At 38.3% G+C, this 20,162-nt stretch overlaps 1 long non-coding RNA gene across 1 annotated transcript; it reads left to right on the top strand.

The window, feature by feature from the left end:
• The first annotated feature begins 6,589 nt into the window (after nucleotides 1-6,589).
• Nucleotides 6,590-19,936, top strand: LOC123380725. Its single transcript, XR_006586816.1, has 3 exons — nucleotides 6,590-6,935; nucleotides 11,221-11,331; nucleotides 19,209-19,936. It is a non-coding gene; the product is annotated as an uncharacterized LOC123380725 (long non-coding RNA).
• Nucleotides 19,937-20,162: the final 226 nt, after the last annotated feature.

Here is a 20,162-nt window from a genome sequence, read left to right as displayed (position 1 = left end):
GTTGATTCACACATTCTCATACTTTCTTCCCAAATCTATAATGAGATACACCAGTACATGAAGGATGAAAAGGGTATCTCACATTCTTATTTCCCTCTAGAAAGTAGAGAGAAGTTTTCATCTGTCATGGAGATTTGAAGTAAACTTTGTCACTTAACAGGAAGTGTCTGACAGCTACTGGTATCTGGTCTGTGATTACTCTGTCAACTTCTCTTCAAGCTTAAAGGGAGTATTTAAAGTGCTGCAGCTCTCTGCAGTATGCAGTAGTAATGAATCCATACCTCCAGGGAAATTTGAAGAGCAGCTAATATTATTATGAATATTCCTAACATTTGGGAGGAACTTTTGATGTTCAGCATGATTCACTAATTTTCCACTGTGCTAGTGATTTATTTTAGGGATCAATGCAAACACTTCCTCTTCTAGAATATTCCAGAAAAAAATTAAATACCAGAAAAATAATTTATGTACTCGACTGAAAATAGAACCAAATAATAATTAACAAAAAGTACCATGAGGTTTTCTTATATGGAAACTGTTACTTTCCAAGATGTTCTCAATAAAACAGTAAGCTTACTTTGGATTAATTAAAACCATGTTTTAAATGAATATATGATGGGATGGGGAAATTGTTGTGATGTAATGTTATTTTTTTAATGTCTATTTTGTCAATATTAAGCCAACTCATGAAAACACACATTCACATGCTCATTACATTTTTTTTAAGGAGAAGGAAATATCTTCACATTAAAAAAATGATATGCTTCATGGTGAAATATAGGTAAATTTTAGTTTTCTGTCATATCTCTCTAGATTCTCCAATTTTTCTCCATGTTTCTGACTTAACTGGGGGAATCTGAGGGGACCCTCTACAATTAGAGTGCTTCTCCTAAAGGCACAAGGACACTAATTTTGTTTCAAGATAAAATTTCCATGCTTCCCAGGTAAGCAATTATAGAAGAAAACTTTAGTTATTTAAGGGAGAGCTTTAATTTTATTCTAATTTTTTTTATTCAAGTTCAAAGAAAATATTCCCTTCAGCATAGCTGGAGATGAAGTATAATATTTTCGGCATAATTGTGAACTCATCTCTCACAACAAAAGCCGTATGAGGAGAAGTTAAGAGTGCCGGTCAGTAGGCAGAAAGATCAGGTCAGAACCCTGTTATTGTAGGCTCCGGGTACATGGCTTTGGGCAAATTGCTAACCCCACATAGTGTTGGTGAACATTAACTGAGCCAGTGTATTCAGACCAAGTTTTTAGTCTCATTATTACTGTAATCACATTAAAGAAAATTAAGCTTAACTGAGAAATAGTGAAGAATTTCTTTAATAATATCAGTGTCCATTATGTAACATTTCCTCATTTATGTAAAAACATTACTTCTCCGAAGGAGTATACATTTTATAATATTGTTTTCCAGGTAGCTTGTTTTATTCTGATATAATAAAATGTTACTTCCCAAATTTAGAGGCTTCCCAGTAAACGCTTAAAGAGAAAGTTGTTTGCAGTATAGATTTTCATTTCTCCATTATCTCATTGTGCAAATGTTATAATTGGCTGACTACCAACTTTTCAGGTTGAATGCATCAATACTCTACTGTAAGTATTGTCTGCAAAACTTTGGATTTTCATACTATACATATATTATACTCCAACATTTTAGGAATGCCTTTGCAAAACAAAATGCAGAAAAAAGTTCATGCTGCTGAAAATGTTTAATTTTTTTTCAAACATAGGCCTTACTTATATATTTTGATAAATCCAAATATATAATTGACTTAAGGGGCACCTGGGTGGCTCAGTCAGTTAAGCATCCAACTCTGGATTTTGGCTCAGGTCATGATCTCATGGTTCGTGAGACTGAGCCCCATGTCGGGCTCTACACTGACAGCAGGGAGCCTGATTAAGATCCTCTCTCTGCCCCTCCACTGCTCATGCTTTCTCTACCCCCCCACCCTCACCCTCAAAACAAATGAATAAATTTTAAAACTACATGTTATAATTGACTTAAACACGTAAAGTATATATCTGAATGTCAGAGAAGTAAATAAATTTTAAGAACCTTATTTAGAAATCAACTAAAAGTATACAATGTTTTGAAGATCCAGGGATAGGAAAAAAATGCTATGCATTTTTTAGTCTTAATTCTAGTATAGTTAACATACAGTGTAATATTAGTTTCACGTGTACGATATAGCAATTCACCACTTCCATACAATACCAAGTGCTCATCACTAGTGCCCTCCTTAATCCCCATAACCTATTCCCCCTCTGCACCTCCCCTCTGGGGGCCATCAGTGTGTTCTCTATAGTTAAGAGTCTGTTTCTTGGTTTGTCTCTTTCTTTCTCTCTCTTTTGTCCTCTTTGCTCATTTGTTTTATTTTGTAAATTCAACATATGAGTGAAGTCATGTGGCATTTGTCTTTCTCTGACTTATTTTGCTTAGCAGAATACTCTTCAGCTCCATCTATGTTGATGCAAATGGAAAGATCTCATTCTTTTTTATGGCTGAGTAATATTCCATGTCTATATTTACCATGTTTTCTGTATCCATTCATCAGTTGATGGACACTTCTATTACTTCCTTATTTTGGCTATTCTAAATAAAGCTGCAATAAATATAGGGGTGCATGCATTTTTTCAAATTTTCATTTTCATATTCTTTGGGTAAATGCCAAGTTGTGGGATTGCTGGATCATAGGGTAGTTCTATTTTTAACTTTTTGAGGAACCTCCATACTGTTTTCCAAGTGGCTGCACCAGTTTGTATTCCCACCAACAGTGCAAGAGGGTTCCTTTTTCTTTGCATCCTTGTTACCATTTGTTTCTTGTGTTTTTGATTTTAGCCATTCTGACAGGTGTGAGCTGATATCTCCTTGCAGTTTTGATTTGCATTTCCCTGATGCTGAGGGATGTTGGGCATTTTTCAACATACTTTGGCTATCTGGATGTCTCCTTTGAAGAAATGTCTTCTGCCCATTTTTAATTATATTGTTTTGTTTTGTTTTTTTTTTGGTGTTGAGGTTTATGAGTTCTTTATATATTTTGGATATTAATTCTTTATCAGATATGTCATCTGCAAATATCTTCTCCCATTCAGTAAATTCTCTTTTAGTTTTGTTTGTTGCTTCCTTTGTTATGCAGAAGCTTTTTATTGTGACGTGGTCCCAATAGTTTATTTTTGCTTTTGTTTCCCTTGCCTCAGTAGACCTGTCTACAAAAATGTTCCTATGACTGATGTCATAGAAATTACTGCCTGTGTCCTCTTCTAGGGTTTTTATGGTTTCAGATAAGGTTTAGAACATGGGTGCTAGTAAAGTTTTATTCTGCTGTATTAAAAAATTATTCAGGCTAAATTTACCATCCCGTTGCCATGACAATGTGCATTTTACCTAATGGAAACATTTGGAAAAGGAAAAAGAAAAAAAAAAACCTAAGTTCTAGATAATGTTTTGCTCTATAATATGTGGCTGATACTTTACACTGTTTTAATCAATTTTAAGTTAAATATTACTTACTCACATCATAGCTGACTAACTCACAGAAAAGCAGGATTGATTCTAAGTTCTCCACAGCATTAAAATTATTTCTTAGTTTTATATACTATACGAAAATGTGTCTTTTTCTAATGAAATCACTAAATATTTCCAGAAGTCAGTTTTCCTAATTAAACACTTAAGTTCGTTAGAACTCTCCTACAAACATGTAGAGATGTAGAGAAAAAATAAATTTTGTCATTAATACCTCTTTAGATCACAACTGAAATTGAGTATTTATGAAACTCGTTTTCTAAAAGACAAATTTCTTTTACAACATCTTACTTTACCACAAAGAAGGACATCATTTGGGCCTAAGTCTTCTTGTTAATGTAACATCTCTATATTTAATTAAATAATGAAAATATTCAATTGCTAATTTTCTTTTCTGTTGGAGTCACTGTGCCACAAAACTGCTTTTTATTTTTGCTTAATTATTTTTATTTTTCCCATGAAAATGGGTGAAATTTGGCTCTGCTTGACTTTTTTTTATTTCTCCCTTTGAATGAGTGTGAGGTGTATTTTCACAGATGGCTGGTGTGGCCTGTGGAAGGCAGGCATAGGCTCATCGTCATTTAAATGATTTCCAGGTCATGCCTTATTAGCTACAGGAGTGAATGGTACTTAGTACATTATAAAGCCTGCATTCCTTAACCATTTTCATTAAGTTCCTGATACAGTCCGAATGACTGACGAGAGGAGGAAGGGGAAAACCAACAACCCCCACCGCCCCCCCCCCCAAATTGGTGTTTCAGAAAGAACCTCACACAGGGATCATGTGCTTCTCATCTCCAGTGTGGAGAACTCAAATGTATAAATATTTCAGATGGGGCTCCACTCTGGGAATAAATCCATGCTTGTTAACTTGTAGTAGGAAGATTTAATACACAGAAAAAGAGTTTCCACTTTACAACGGAATTGTGCAAAGTTGAAGCACTCATGTAGATTTTAACCACTGGGGACAAGATTCAGTAAAACTTGGAGTCTGACTTTTGCAGCTAAAAATTGATCAGCAGAAAGAACTCCTTGGAGCTAATGTGTTAGAAAATGAGATTTTAACCAAAGTGGTTCTAATCCTCAAAACACAAGATAATCTGTTAGGCCACATTTTCTCTCTTCACAACAAAAGTAAGAGGTGTTAGGTTATAGGTCCAGCTGCTGCCAAGACAGTTGGGCATTCCAGACTTTCCTGGGGCCCTGAGAGGACACCGGACCCACTGGGAAGAAAGCTTTCAAACGGAAGAGGATAATCACGTCCGGTAGAGAGAATCTCTCCTGTGAAGAACGCTGGCTGGACAGTGTTCCAGACCTCTCTTTCCAGATTCCTCAACACTCACTCCACTACTACATCTTGTCCGTATATTTTACTCCCTAAAAGTATATGATTTGTTCTCATTAGGGATACCTGACTTTGTGTTTTGGTGGGGGACCCACTTGTGTCTCATTGCCAGCCCTCTGCACACACTCCTGCCTTCTCAGATGGGCAGTCCTGTCCCTGAAATGCACCGCAGGGGCCTCGGGCTTCAGCATCTCTAGGGACGCGTTCCAGGGCCAGCCCGGGGCTCCCGCGCAGCAGCCCAAACCAAGGTCTCCACACAATTTTACTTCAAACGCTCATCGCCATCCTCCTCTCCTGCCGGAGGTTCAGCAGTGCTTTGCGAGTGCCCCACGGACAGCCTCACCCAGCACGCTGCCAGAGCCTCCCATGCAAGCTTCCCAAACCCAATTTCTCTTCTGCCCTCACCGGTCGCCCCCAGCTTCCCACTTCCTTTCCAGGTGCAACCTCATTGCGCCCTGGAAGAGCCTTCCAAGGTCATTCCAGCTCTTCCTTTCATCTCTTGTTTTCAACTGGGTGTTTCCTGTTCACGCACTTCTACTCCTTTCACTCTCCTTTTTAATCAAGATGTAATCACCACGTTTCAGAATCTCATTTGCATTCTGGAATGCCAGAGTGAGGTCCAGGCACTGGATCGCCCTGGATGGAAGTGCTCCTGCAGCAGAACCGGTGGCCCGCGGGGAGCGCCCGGGCAAGGCCGCTCCCGCACTGGTGATGCCCAATTGTGACGCTCTGTGCAACATTTCCAGGTGCTCGCACTCTACCCCTCCACACTAGGGAGCTGAGTTTCCCCCCCTAAACTTACGTGGCATCATCATCTTCAAACAGTGAATGACGGTCAGTCCAGACTATTTTCAGTGTTTGGAAGGTCCACTCCACCATTACTGGCCTCTGTGACTGCTGACAGTTTGCTTCCCTCTCATCATCTCCATTTCACCACGCCATGAAGAAACCCCTAATGTCCTCAAAGATTCAGCTCAAGGGATTTATTTTCTCCTGAAATTGTTTTTCTTTAAAGCGATCTCTCTTCTGAAGTCCCCACGGATTCTCCATCTCTCTTATGCATTTACTACGTTCTACTGGACACATTAACATCATCTTCCCTAATTCTGTCCCCTTCCTAATCATTCATGACATGAGCAACTTCCCATATGTCTTCTAGATACTGCCATATGCCTTCTATAAAGCTTTGAATGTTCAATACACGATTGTTGAATAAGTAAAATCATTATGCTAGCAAAAACATCGATATTTGTAAGATGGTAATATTCTTTATGTACTCTATCTTTAAGGCTTTATCTGTAACATATTTTTCGTATTAACTTTTTTTTTTTATGTCTCAACTGTTTCAGTCCTTTACTTTTCCTGGTCCTCCAATAATCAAATGAAGTGTTCTCTGGCTACACACCGTGCCGTGAGTTTACCCCCCACCAACTTCAGCGATTTCTGACAACTTACCTCAATGCGAAAAACATACCCATTTTGGTCTGTAGTTCAAAATACTCTTAATAGGATGTTTTATTATAGAAACAGAGGAAAAAGCATGTCTAGGAAATGTGACAAAACAGGCAAACAATGAATTTGATGGATACTTGAAAACAAGCCTCTTTATCATTCAGAGGAAAGTTACACTGTCCGGGTGTAATTATGTCATCGGAAAGGTCCCTATCTTGACATTTGCTCATCACTCTGTGTTACATCACAATTGTGACTTGACCAACACACATTTACTGTTCATCCAAAAAGTGTACAATTAATGTTGACAGCTTAGAATAGCCTCCCTTCTAGTTTGCACAGTAAACTCAGTAAAATATGCACCGTTCTCTCCACACAAATGGCCTCTGTAAACTCAAAACAGCAATCTCCCATTTTAATGACAGCTGGGATGTCAAAATAATAAGCATTTAATATAAATTTTGAAGCTGCTGCCGGAACCCTATGACGAAGGATTACTACGACAGAATAACTGTTTGTAAAACTCAGGTAACAAGCACAATAGCATGGTGATCCAGCAAAGGAACGAAGAAAATTTTCAATTCTTTCCTTGAAAAAAGGGGGAAGGTAGGTAACTCTTGTGAAAAAACTATTTTCTGAACAATAAATCCAAGATTGCTAGTGATAATGACGGCTAAAAAATAAATAATTTAGTATTAAACTTGAAGCGTTAGATGTTAAAGGTGGGGGGGAAAAGAGAGGAGAGTAATACATAATTTATGACTATAACCATGTATCACATAGAAGCTGTGTGTGGAAGACAAATTTTTTTTTCAATATATGAAATTTATTGTCAAATTGGTTTCCATACAACACCCAGTGCTCATCCCAACAGGTGCCCTCCTCAATGCCTATCACCCACCCTCCCCTCCCTCCCACCCCCATCAACCCTCAGTTTGTTCTCAGTTTTTAAGAGTCTCTTATGCTTTGGCTCTCTCCCACTCTAACCTCTTTTTTTTTTTTAATTAATTTTTTTTTTTTGGAAGACAAAATTGTAGCACAGAAAGAGCTAGTTTAAAATCTTTGTGGCCATTTTTAAACCAAAACCTCAAATAAGTAACACTAATTTATCTTTGTTTTTCCTAATGCAGAAGGGGTCAAAACATCCACATTGCCCTTTTCATAGGAATATAGTCGCTTCCAACCCAGAAAGCATGGAGAATGTGTTCAGGTTTATATGAATGTGAGATATTAGCCTTTGGTTCTCAAGTAAATAATACACTTATATGAACTCACTGCTGCACGGCAGCAATTTCAGGAAGAAATATCAAGAACTGTAAAGTTTATAAAGATTTTTTTTTACTAAATTCTTTCAAGTAATCAGAAAAAAAAATTAGTATAGCGTTTTATTTTCCTAATAATTTACATTCATTGCAAATCTTCTGAATAGTATTTGTGGTATTGTTATATATCATTTGTGTCCAAAATTATCATTTCCACTGGTGTGAAAGCTAACCATACAATATGCAAAACAAATTTAAAAGTTCTATATTTATGTGAGTGAACAAACATTATTCTCCCCCTTTCATTTAAAGTGTAGAGATTGACTGAGTACTGTCTTCATTAAAAAAAAAAAAAAATCAGAGTTTTCTGCTTCTGTCCATAGCAGAGGAACCGTTATAATGGACTAGGGTTTCGGCCACAGAGAAGTATGAAACTGGGTGGGGTGTTTTCAGACGCTGGACAGCAGCCTTGCAGGCCAAGTCATTCAGACAAGGGAAAGTCGCAAGGGGAGCCCCAGGATAATGCAAACTTCCTGACTGCAGGTTCTTGCTGACTTCATCTAAAGGAAATGGCCCCAGACAGCACACTGATCTTGCTGGGCTCAAGAATAAAAAGCTGAAGTTCTGGGCCGACCGTTGGTTTTGGTGCAGGTAATGATCTCACAGTTTGTGAATTCGAGCCCTGTGTTGGGCTCTGTACTCACAGTGCGGAGCCTGCTTGGGTTTCTCTCTCTCTTTCTCTCTGCCCCTCTCCTTACTCACACACATGCTCGGTCTGTCTGTCTCTCTCCCTCTCTCTCTCTGAAAATAAATAAATAAACTTAAAAAAAAACCTACAATAGCAACAACCAAACCAAACCAAACCAAACAACAACAACAACTTGGAGTTCTGAGTTGCTGACATAGCTGAGATTTCAGGCAGGGTACCCTGAAACAGCAGCCGTTCCCAGAACGCACTGCAGAAAGCTGCTTGAGGCCCCTTAATTACCATCCAAATTACAGTCGTCCTTGCACAAATCAGGACCACACAAGCAGGCAGGGAATGGTTTCCACAGTGTTGCTGATGGAACAGAGAATTGGAGAACTGGATGTTATCAAAAGCACAGAGTCAGGGGCCCTGCCCAACCTTAGTGGGAAATCAAAACAAAATGAAACAGAAAACTTAGCATGTGTAGACTGAAAATCTGACCAATAACCAGGAGAAAAATCATCAATAGTATCAACAGATACATTGAAATTAGCAAAAATATGCTTTAAAACAGCTGTTATTTACTTTTTATGAACAAAGATTTAAAATCAACAAAAATATAATGAAGAAGGAGATGGGGATTATAATAAAGAACAGGAAACAAACAGCTGAGCCCAATGTTTCATGAATGGAAGAGTTCAATGGGTGGGGCTAAGAACAGACTGGCTATATAGTAGATGAAACCTATTAAACTATCCAAATTCAACTGCAGAGGAAAACAGTTTGAGCAAAAATGAACAGAGGTCCAGTGTCTTGTGGGACGATATCAAGTAGCCTAATGTCCATGTAACAGAAGCCCTGGAAGACGGGCAGATGGCATAAAGTAAGAGAGGAAACAGAGCAGGAAGGGTTTCTGCCCCTGGCCCCAGATTCGGCTGAACGGTGCCAAAAGGACTGAGCACAACATAAGAGGCACAAGGCAGCTGCCCTCAGCACCGCAGGAAAGGCGAGGCAAGACTGTGATGCAAGCAAAGGGACACTTACGATGTCACCCCCAGCTCCAACTTCATGTTTGTAAGAAACCCACTTTCAATATAAAGACACATCTAGATTAAAGAAAGGGCACTGAGGAAGATATGCTGGTCAAAAAAAAAAAAAAAAATGTACGCGCTTCTGATTGTAATTTGGACTGAAATCCACTGGATCTTCCTTGCAGTGTCTGATGGCTGGTGCTACTCGTTCCGCAGCCTCCTTCACACAGCCAACTGCTACCTGATGATCCGAGGCCTCACTGTCATGTTGGATTAGATTAGCCAGGGCCACCGGCCAGACCTCTCGGCGGAAGCACGTCCAGAGGGTCCTAGACTGCATATGTTCATGAAGCCTCCTCTGCTTCAGAAAACTGATGGAAAATGTGGAAAAGCACTCTGTTGTGTGCTACAGAATATTATCACCATTCCCAAGGTTGGGACAGAGCTCTGTTCTATATTCACTAAAGAGAATGGAACAAAGCTTTCCCAGATGTTAAAACTTCAATTTTTCCTATGTTTACAGTGACCAAGAGAGCCATCTCTCACACACAGAGACTCACAGAAAATGCATAAGAAAAATTAAGTGTTTAAATAAATAGGTGGATTAACACATACTAGATTGTTTTTAAGTCTGATGAACTTTGAAGGAAAGATGGGAAGGAAAAGCCAAGTACGAAATAATGTATATGACGCATTGTATGTATCATATGTTATAGAATATATGATTATATGTAATATGATACATGTAATTAATATATAATTATATATTATGTACATTGTTCATGTAAATATGCCGATAAAATATTTAAGCCTGTACTTTTTAAATTAAAGGTAGACCATGATCTTAAAGGGCTTATGGAAGTAATGAAAATATGCTATTGTATACATATAATACATCCAATAGTCAAATAAGCATTGTATTACTATAATTACAGTAGTAACACCTTCCCCTAGAAGTCAGTGAGAGAGCACAGTTTTAGTTAAGGAACAATACATTCTAGAGAAGATATCCAAGGCCCTTAGACTGGTTATCAATTTGTCTCAGGAACTTATCTTCAGTACAAGGATGGGAGACTTTGGAGCTTCTGGGGACTAACCACAATGGAAAGGATGATAAACAGGTGGGAAGAGAATAGGAAAAAAGAGCCAAGGTAAAACTTGGGAACACTGTATGTTCCACAGAATCCTTCTCCTGTGGCCCATAATTATTCATTACATTTACTAGGGCAACTGCCATTGAAAATAGTACATTTGAGACATCTATACACTTTAAACCTGAAAACTTACCCTGACTCATATTCTCAGGGTATGTGGTTTAACTCAATGTGGAGATATCACACAACAAAATTTTATTTTGTAGCAAGCCTGCAAAAATAGTGTAGACATTTGAATTTTGTTGATGGATTCATAAAGACTTGGCATTATATACACAAGACTTTATGAAACTATCCTCATTTAGATTATTTTGATAATTTTCTCAGCTTTAAACTTTAGAAATGTAGGACTCTTGTGAAAATGTAGTATTAGAACTTAGTAAGTTTGTTGTTTCAGCATGAACTTCCATCAAATCAAGTGCGTATAATGGTAGATGCCAAACGGGATACACAATTATCTATAGAATAACTTTTAGTGGAGCTCTAAGTTCACTTTAACTTTCAGTCCTTCTATGCAATCACTAGTTAAATATTCTTAGACTAGTACGCTAAGGAAATCTGAAGATAGGCAAAATCTGTTTGATCTATTCTAGGTGACCATTCTTAGCATTTTCATTGCCTACGAATACATTCAAGTCTTAGAGGTATTAATGATCCATATCTCTAGTGAACTGTGATCTTTCATTATTGTAATTCAAAGGAAAAACATTTCCATTTTATGAATTCAGATATGACATTAACATTTGTTGCTTGTAGATGAAGTCTTCCCATAAATAACTGCTCAACGAACCTGCCTTGACTTCCTTTTAAAGACCTTGAATTTTTACCAAAAGTTTTGTAAATAATCAAATGGAGCATAATTGTCAGGTAAATAAATTAGCATACTTTTTAAGTTTATTTATTTAGAGAGAGAGAAAGAGAGAGAACGAGATAGGGAGGGGCAGAGAGAGAGGACAGAGAATCCAAAGTGCTGTTAGCACAGAACCCGACGCAGGGCTTGAACCCACAAACCACAACATCATGACCTGAGCCGAAGTCGTATGGATACTCAAACAACGGAGCCACCCAGCAGCCCTAGAGCAGGATACATTATAGATTAGATGTTTTGCCATGTGAACAAGATGACATACCATAATCAGTTGACAAAGAATAAAAAGTATAAACACGCTTTAGAATTTCTAAGTCTCATCTATCTTTATAAACATTCACTTGCTATGGGATTCTGAAGGGAACGTCTAAGCAATAACCCTATGGGATTATTCCTGCTTCCCTCTTTGAGTTCCCACCGAGTGAAGTCCGTGTAGAAAACTATACGGCATGTGGATTCATTTAGGCTCGAGATTTCCATTTCCATCCCCCTGAACATGTATGAATCCATATTCCATAAAGGTAGCAAAGTAGTTAATTTTAATTATACTCCGGACAAAGTCATGATTTCTAATTGAAAGCTCAGTTCCTACTGAGTTAAAAATCACTGGTCTCAAAAATCAAAACTGCCATATTGATGTATTTATTTCCTCATATTTCTGAGTGTACATGGTGACCTAGCCATCAAGAGCCTACTTCTTTCGGTTCAGGTCTGACTAGGGGGCTGGGCCAACTGTAATACTGTAATGCTGATTTGATGTGCATTTATATTTGTGTATTCTCAAACTGGGTATAAATTAACGTATGCTGATTTGATATTTAAAAAGAAAATCTCATTTTGAGGAGACACACACACCCACAAACTACGAAAGTTAGACATCTTCTTTCACTCGATCCCAAACAGAATCTACAATGAACTAAGGGAAATTTCATTAAAATCAAAAATCCTTCCCAGTATAACCCCATCTCTGCCTCTGGCTTCTCAGGCTCTTAAGAAATTTGTTGTCAAAATGTCTCGTCAGGCACTTACCTCTCTTATCTTATCCACATAAGTTATCTGACTGTTTGCAATGTACTCAGAAAGAATGGAGAATAGTCTCTTAAAGCAAACTTAATCTTCAATCAAATTTTATGAGATCTTAGTTCCACAGTCCTTAAAAAATTCTTATGAGACAACATTTGCTACAACATCTTACTTAATAAGACCTCACTTTCACCCGTGGAGAACATTAAGTATGATGTCTAATCCGTGCAGATGTTAATAAAGAAGATTTTGCTTTTCCAAAAGTAAAACTGTTTGTGAACTGAAGTTTTACATACAACACTTACTTTAGATGACTCCTGACAAGCTGAATATAAACCTGACTTATGACACCCCAGAAGTCAATATTTTAAACATAAATATATTATTTGCCTTGAGTTATAATTGTTACCTAGTGCCACCATCTGTAACCTATTCCAAGTTGAATGAGTTGGCACAAAAGTCCCAAATTTAAAGGCACTCGGAAGTTTGCGATCTGTAGTATTTCTACTACCATCGTTTCTTCTCAGAAATCCAGGGGGAAAATACCAAATGTCAAATGTATAAATAATTAAAAAGGCACTCTGTGTACATGGTCAAACGGTCCCTATCAGTTCTAATTAAAAAAATAAACCTATGGAAAAATTAATATTTACCAAAGGAATATTTGCTTGGAAAAGAATGAATATCATTTTTCAGACAAAAGTAAAAAAAAAAACGATAAAACTTTTTTTTTTTTTCGTTTTTGCTTGTTATTCAGAGGAAGGGACCTGAAGAATTATAGCACTCTGTAACCATGCACTCAACTGCTCAGGTCCCAGAATTCACTGTCATAGTGAGTGTCACCCACACTGATCCTGATTTTCTTCTTTTTTTTTTATCTTTTTATTTTTTTATTTTAATTTTTTTAATATGAAATTTATTGTCAAATTGGTTTCCATACAACACCCAGTGCTCGTCCCAACAGGTGCCCATCACCCATCCTCCCCCCCTCCATCAACCCTCAGTTTGGCCTCAGTTTTTTTTTAAATATATGAAATTTATTGTCAAATTGGTTTCCATACAACACCCAGTGCTCATCCCAAAAGGTGCCCTCCTCAATACCCATCACCCACCCCCCCCTCCCTCCCACCCCCCATCAACCCTCAGTTTGTTCTCAGTTTTTAACAGTCTCTTATGCTTTGGCTCTCTCCCACTCTAACCTCTTTTTTTTTTTTTTCTTCCCCTCCCCCATGGGTTTCTGTTAAGTTTCTCAGGATCCACATAAGAGTGAAACCATATGGTATCTGTCTCTGTACGGCTTATTTCACTGAGCATCACACTCTCCAGTTCCATTCACGTTGCTACAAAAGGCCATATTTTATTCTTTCTCATTGCCACCTAGTATTCCATTGTGTATATAAACCACAATTTCTTTATCCATTCATCAGTTGATGGACATTTAGGCTCTTTCCATAATTTGGCTATTGTTGAGAGTGCTGCTATAAACATTGGGGTACAAGTGCCCCTATGCATCAGTACTCCTGTATCCCTTGGGTAAATTCCTAGCAGTGCTATTGCTGGGTCATAGGGTAGGTCTATTTTTAATTTTCTGAAGAACCTCCACACTGTTTTCCAGAGTGGCTGCACCAATTTGCATTCCCACCAACAGTGCAAGAGGGTTCCCGTTTCTCCACATCCTCTCCAGCATCTATAGTCTCCTGATGTGTTCATTTTGGCCACTCTGACTGGCGTGAGGTGATATCTGAGTGTGGTTTTGATTTGGATTTCCCTGATAAGGAGTGACGTTGAACATCTTTTCATGTGCCTGTTGGCCATCCGGATGTCTTCTTTAGAGAAGTGTCTATTCATGTTTTCTGCCCATTTCTTCACTGGGTTATTTGTTTTTCGGGTGTGGAGTTTGGTGAGCTCTTTATAGATTTTGGATACTAGCCATTTGTCCAATATGTCATTTGCAAATATCTTTTCCCATTCTGTTGGTTGCCTTTTAGTTTTGTTGGTTGTTTCCTTTGCTGTGCAGAAGCTTTTTATCTTCATAAGGTCGCAGTAATTCACTGTTGCTTTTAATTCCCTTGCCTTTGGGGATGTGTCGAGTAAGAGACTGCTACGGCTGAGGCCAGAGAGGTCTTTTCCTGCTTTCTCCTCTAAGGCTTTGATGGTTTCCTGTCTCACATTCAGGTCCTTTATCCATTTTGAGTTTATTTTTGTGAATGGTGTGAGAAAGTGGTCTAGTTTCAACCTTCTGCATGTTGCTGTCCAGGTCTCCCAGCACCATTTGTTAAAAAGGCTGTCTTTTTTCCATTGGATGTTCTTTCCTGCTTTGTCAAAGATGAGTTGGCCATACGTTTGTGGGTCTAGTTCTGGGGTTTCTATTCTATTCCATTGGTCTATGTGTCTGTTTTTGTGCCAATACCATGCTGTCTTGATGATGACAGCTTTGTAGTAGAGGCTAAAGTCTGGGATTGTGATGCCTCCTGCTTTGGTCTTCTTCTTCAAAATTACTTTGGCTATTCGGGGCCTTTCGTGGTTCCATATGAATTGTAGGATTGCTTGTTCTAGTTTCGAGAAGAATGCTGGTGCAATTTTGATTGGGATTGCATTGAATGTGTAGATAGCTTTGGGTAGTATTGACATTTTGACAATATTTATTCTTCCAATCCGTGAGCAGGGAATGGCTTTCCATTTCTTTAAATCTTCAATTTCCTTCATAAGCTTTCTACAGTCTGATTTCTGTCTATTGATTTTGTATCCTGCAACTTTGCTGAATTCATGTATCAGTTCTAGCAGACTTTTGGTGGAGTCTATTGGATTTTCCATGTATAATATCATGTCATCTGCAAAAAGCGAAAGCTTGAATTCATCTTTGCCAATTTGGATGCCTTTGATTTCCTTTTGTTGTCTGATTGCTGATGCTAGAACTTCCAGCACTATGTTAAACAACAGCGGTGAGAGTGGACATCCCTGTCGTGTTCCTGATCTCAGGGAAAAAGCTCTCAGTTTTTCCCCGTTGAGGATGATGTTAGCTGTGGGCTTTTCATAAATGGCTTTTATGATCTTTAAGTATGTTCCTTCTATCCCGACTTTCTCAAGGGTTTTTATTAAGAAAGGGTGCTGGATTTTGTCAAAGGCCTTTTCTGCATCGATTGACAGGATCATATGGTTCTTCTCTTTTTTTTTTTTGTTAATGTTATGTATCATGTTGATTGATTTGCGAATGTTGAACCAGCCCTGCATCCCAGGAATGAATCCCACTTGATCATGGTGAATAATTCTTTTTATATGCCATTGAATTCGATTTGCTAGTATCTTATTGAGAATTTTTGCATCCATATTCATCAGGGATATTGGTCTGTAGTTCTCTTTTTTTACTGGGTCTCTGTCTGGTTTAGGAATCAAAGTAATACTGGCTTCATAGAACGAGTATGGAAGTTTTCCTTCCCTTTCTATTACTTGGAATAGCTTGAGAAGGAGAGGTCTTATCTCTGCTTTAAACGTCTGGTAGAACTCCCCTGGGAAGCCATCTGGTCCTGGACTCTTATTTGTTGGGAGATTTTTGATAACCGATTCAATTTCTTCGCTAGTTATGGGTCTGTTCAAGCTTTCTATTTCCTCCTGATTGAGTTTTGGAAGAGTGTGGGTGTTCAGGAATTTGTCCATTTCTTCCAGGTTGTCCAATTTGTTGGCATATAATTTTTCATAGTATTCCCTGATAATTGCTTGTATCTCTGAGGGATTGGTTGTAATCATTCCATTTTCATTCATGATTTTATCTATTTGGGTCATCTCCCTTTTCTTTTTGAGAAGCCTGGCTAGAGGTTTGTCAATTTTGTTTATTTTTTCAAAAAACCAACTCTTGGTTTCGTTGATCTGCTCTACAGTTTTTTTAGATTCTATATTGTTTATTTCTGCTCTGATCTTTATTATTTCTCTTCTTCTGCTGGGTTTAGGCTGCCTTTGCTGTTCTGCTTCTAGTTCCTTTAGGTGTGCTGTTAGATTTTGTATTTGGGATTTTTCTTGTTTCTTGAGATAGGCCTGGATTGCAATGTATTTTCCTCTCAGGACTGCCTTCGCTGCATCCCAAAGCGTTTGGATTGTTGTATTTTCATTTTCGTTTGTTTCCATATATTTTTTAATTTCTTCTCTAATTGCCTGGTTGACCCACTCATTCGTTAGTAGGGTGTTCTTTAACCTCCAGGCTTTTGGAGGTTTTCCAGACTTTTTTCTGTGGTTGATTTCAAGCTTCATGGCATTGTGGTCTGAAAGTATGCATGGTATAATTTCAATTCTTGTAAACTTATGAAGGGCTGTTTTGTGACCCAGTATATGATCTATCTTGGAGAATGTTCCATGTGCACTCGAGAAGAAAGTATATTCTGTTGCTTTGGGATTTAGAGTTCTAAATATATCTGTCAAGTCCATCTGATCCAATGTCTCATTCAGGGCCCTTGTTTCTTTATTGACCGTGTGTCTAGCTGATCTATCCATTTCTGTAAGTGGGGTGTTAAAGTCCCCTGCAATTACCACATTCTTATCGATAAGGTTGCTTGTGTTTATGAGTAATTGTTTTATATATTTGGGGGCTCCGGTATTCGGCGCATAGACATTTATAATTGTTAGCTCTTCCTGATGGATAGACCCTGTAACTATTATATAATGTCCTTCTTCATCTTTTGTTACAGCCTTTAATTTAAAGTCTAGTTTGTCTGATATAAGTATGGCTACTCCATCTTTCTTTTGGCTTCCAGTCGCATGATAAATAGTTCTCCATCCCCTCACTCTCAATCTAAAGGTGTCCTCAGGTCTAAAATGAGTCTCTTGTAGACAGCAAATAGATGGGTCTTGTTTTTTTATCCATTCTGATACCCTATGTCTTTTGGTTGGCGCATTTAATCCATTTACATTCAGTGTTATTATAGAAAAATACGGGTTTAGAGTCATTGTGATATCTGTATGTTTTATGCTTGTAGTGATGTCTCTGGTACTTTATCTCACAGGATCCCCCTTAGGATCTCTTGTAGGGCTGGTTTAGTGGTGACAGATTCCTTCAGTTTTTGTTTGTTTGGGAAGACCTTTATCTCTCCTTCTATTCTAAATGACAGACTTGCTGGATAAAGGATTCTCGGCTGCATATTTTTTCTGTTTAGCACACTGAAGATACCGTGCCAATCCTTTCTGGCCTGCCAAGTTTCAAAAGAGAGATCAGTCACGAGTCTTATAGGTCTCCCTTTATATGTGAGGGCACATTTACCCCTTGCTGCTTTCAGAATTTTCTCTTTATCCTGTATTTTGCCAGTTTCACTATGATATGTCGTGCAGAAGATCGATTCAAGTTATGTCTGAAGGGAGTTCTCTGTGCCTCTTGGATTTCAATGCCTTTTTCCTTCCCCAGATCAGGGAAGTTCTCAGCTATAATTTCTTCAAGTACCCCTTCAGCACCTTTTCCTCTCTCTTCCTCCTCTCGGATACCAATTATGCATATATTATTTCTTTTTAGTGTATCACTTAGTTCTCTAATTTTCCCCTCATACTCCTGGATTTTTTTATCTCTCTTTCTCTCAGCTTCCTCTTTTTCCATAACTTTATTTTCTAGTTCACCTATTCTCTCCTCTGCCTCTTCAGTCCTAGCTGTCGTCGTTTCCATTTTGTTTTGCATTTCGTTTAAAGCACTTTTCAGCTCCTCGTGACTGTTCCTTAGTCCCTTGATCTCTGTAGCAAGAGATTCTCTGCTGTCCTCTGGCCTCAGTTTTTAAGAGTCTCTTATATTTTGGCTCCCTCCCTCTCTAACCTCTTTTTTTTCCCTTCCTCTCCCCCATGGTCTTCTTTTAAGTTTCTCAGGATCCACATAAGAGTGAAAACATATGGTATCTTTCTCTGTATGACTTATTTCACTTAGCAAAACACTCTCCAGTTCCATCCTGATTTTCTATAGAAATTGCTCCTAAGGCATTCAGATTCCTCTGGGAGAAGGAATTATAAAACCTAGATCTGATAATGTGGGAAACCTGCTATCAAAGTAGACACGGCAAGGAAGCCCTTAGCTCTTTTATTTACATGTGATTTCAGAGACGCTGAATTGCTTTTGTGGATTTAGGATATGCGGGGAAATCGTAGATCATGTATCTTGATCTACTTTTGAATTTCACTCTTGGCCTCCTTGAGACAAATCTGTATTATGCTTTAAAACTCTTCCTTCAGTGCATATCAGTATACGCCTCACAAGAGGACCTAATTCCTCAGAAAGTCATGACGGTATTGTCTGTCCCTCACTTTGACACGGACTCAAGCTGAAACGCACCACTGATGTGAAAACCCTGCTTAATATGTGTTAGGTTTTTAATGAAATTTTGCCTTATTTTAAATATACCTATCTTCACACATCGCAGTCCGCATTTGCCATACTCTTTAATTTTTTTTTTTTTTTTTAAGGTTGAAGCACTAATTTACATTGTAAGGAAAGGGAAAGCAAGTAAGCTTACCTATATCGAACTCTGGTTACTTTGTTCAGAAGCTTACACTGACCAGTATGAAATTTAAAACTTAAAAATAAAGAAGAGAAACATATTTGTCTTCTGGAAATTTCTACTGTCTTTGTTAACTTATTGTAAAAAAAAGAAAAGAAAAAAAAAGTCATTCTGACCACACGGGATTGTTTTGGAGTAAAAGGTGGGCTAGAATGCATTGAGATCTAAACTTTCTGGTGTTAGAATCCCTATCTCCGCTCCTGAGGTTAACAAATATATGTTTTCCCACCTTCTTAGAAAATGAGAATAGTTTTATGATTTTTACATTTGCATTTTCAAAATATTATTTGTATCATATATAGAAATACATTTCTGTTTATGTTTTATATTTGCAGTTTTCCTACCCAATCATCATTTCTCATTGCAATCACGTGACTGGGAAAGGAAACAGCTCCATAACAGCAAGCCAGGCCCTAAGAGGGAAGCCATGGTTTTCTCTCGTTGCCCATAAACAATTTCAAAGATCACCACCGTCAGCCACGGTCCCTCCAAACCACAATGGACATGGACCCAAACAAGAGCAGGCCTATTAATCATATGTGAGCATAGACAACAAGTAAGAAGTCTGTCCAAACCCCCAAATGAGCAAGTTTTCCTCTTTGCATTACAATGTGACTTACTGTTGCTTCTCTACCAATTGTTGCTTTAGGCCTGATCCATTTCCCCACCATTTACCACAAACATTGTTGAGATGCAGGATCACAGAACGACCTTGCTGTCCCAAGGCACTCAAGGCAAAGCAAAACACCTGAACCCTCTCCCAAATCACCCAGCGGCCGCCCAGACCTCCTAACACCCTGTCCCCGAGGAGGCCCTGTTTCTCACGGTCCCCGTAAGGACCTGATAAACTCTCCTCATTTCCTACATAGATGTCCCTGATGATCTCCAGCTAAAGGTCAACACGTGACTGCCAGCTGTGATTCTGCACACACAGGAACCTGTACATACGTGAGCCTGTGTAAACATATATCATTTCTTCGCATTTCCAGGACTTACCTGTACGGATGACCTCTCTTTCCCCTTACATGTGTGTACGCGACACTATCAGGATATAAGCTTAAGCCTTGAGTTGTCCTTTATTAACCTGTTTTAAATGTAATATATTTAAAATGTAATACATTCAAAATTTACATGTGAGCATGTAGACGTATTCAACATTTGTCTTTCATTTTTTTAACTACTGAAGTATAATTGACTTGCAGTGTATATTCGTTTCGGGTGTACAATGTACTGATCGAACAGTTCTATACGTCACTCAGTGCTCACCAAAAGCGTGGTCACCGTCCGTC

Source organism: Felis catus, chromosome D2 (genome assembly GCF_018350175.1).
Source record: "Felis catus isolate Fca126 chromosome D2, F.catus_Fca126_mat1.0, whole genome shotgun sequence".
NCBI classification, from domain to species: domain Eukaryota; kingdom Metazoa; phylum Chordata; class Mammalia; order Carnivora; family Felidae; genus Felis; species Felis catus.
The sequence above is the reverse complement of the archived record's forward strand: the minus strand, read 5'-3'. Positions and strand labels throughout refer to the sequence as shown.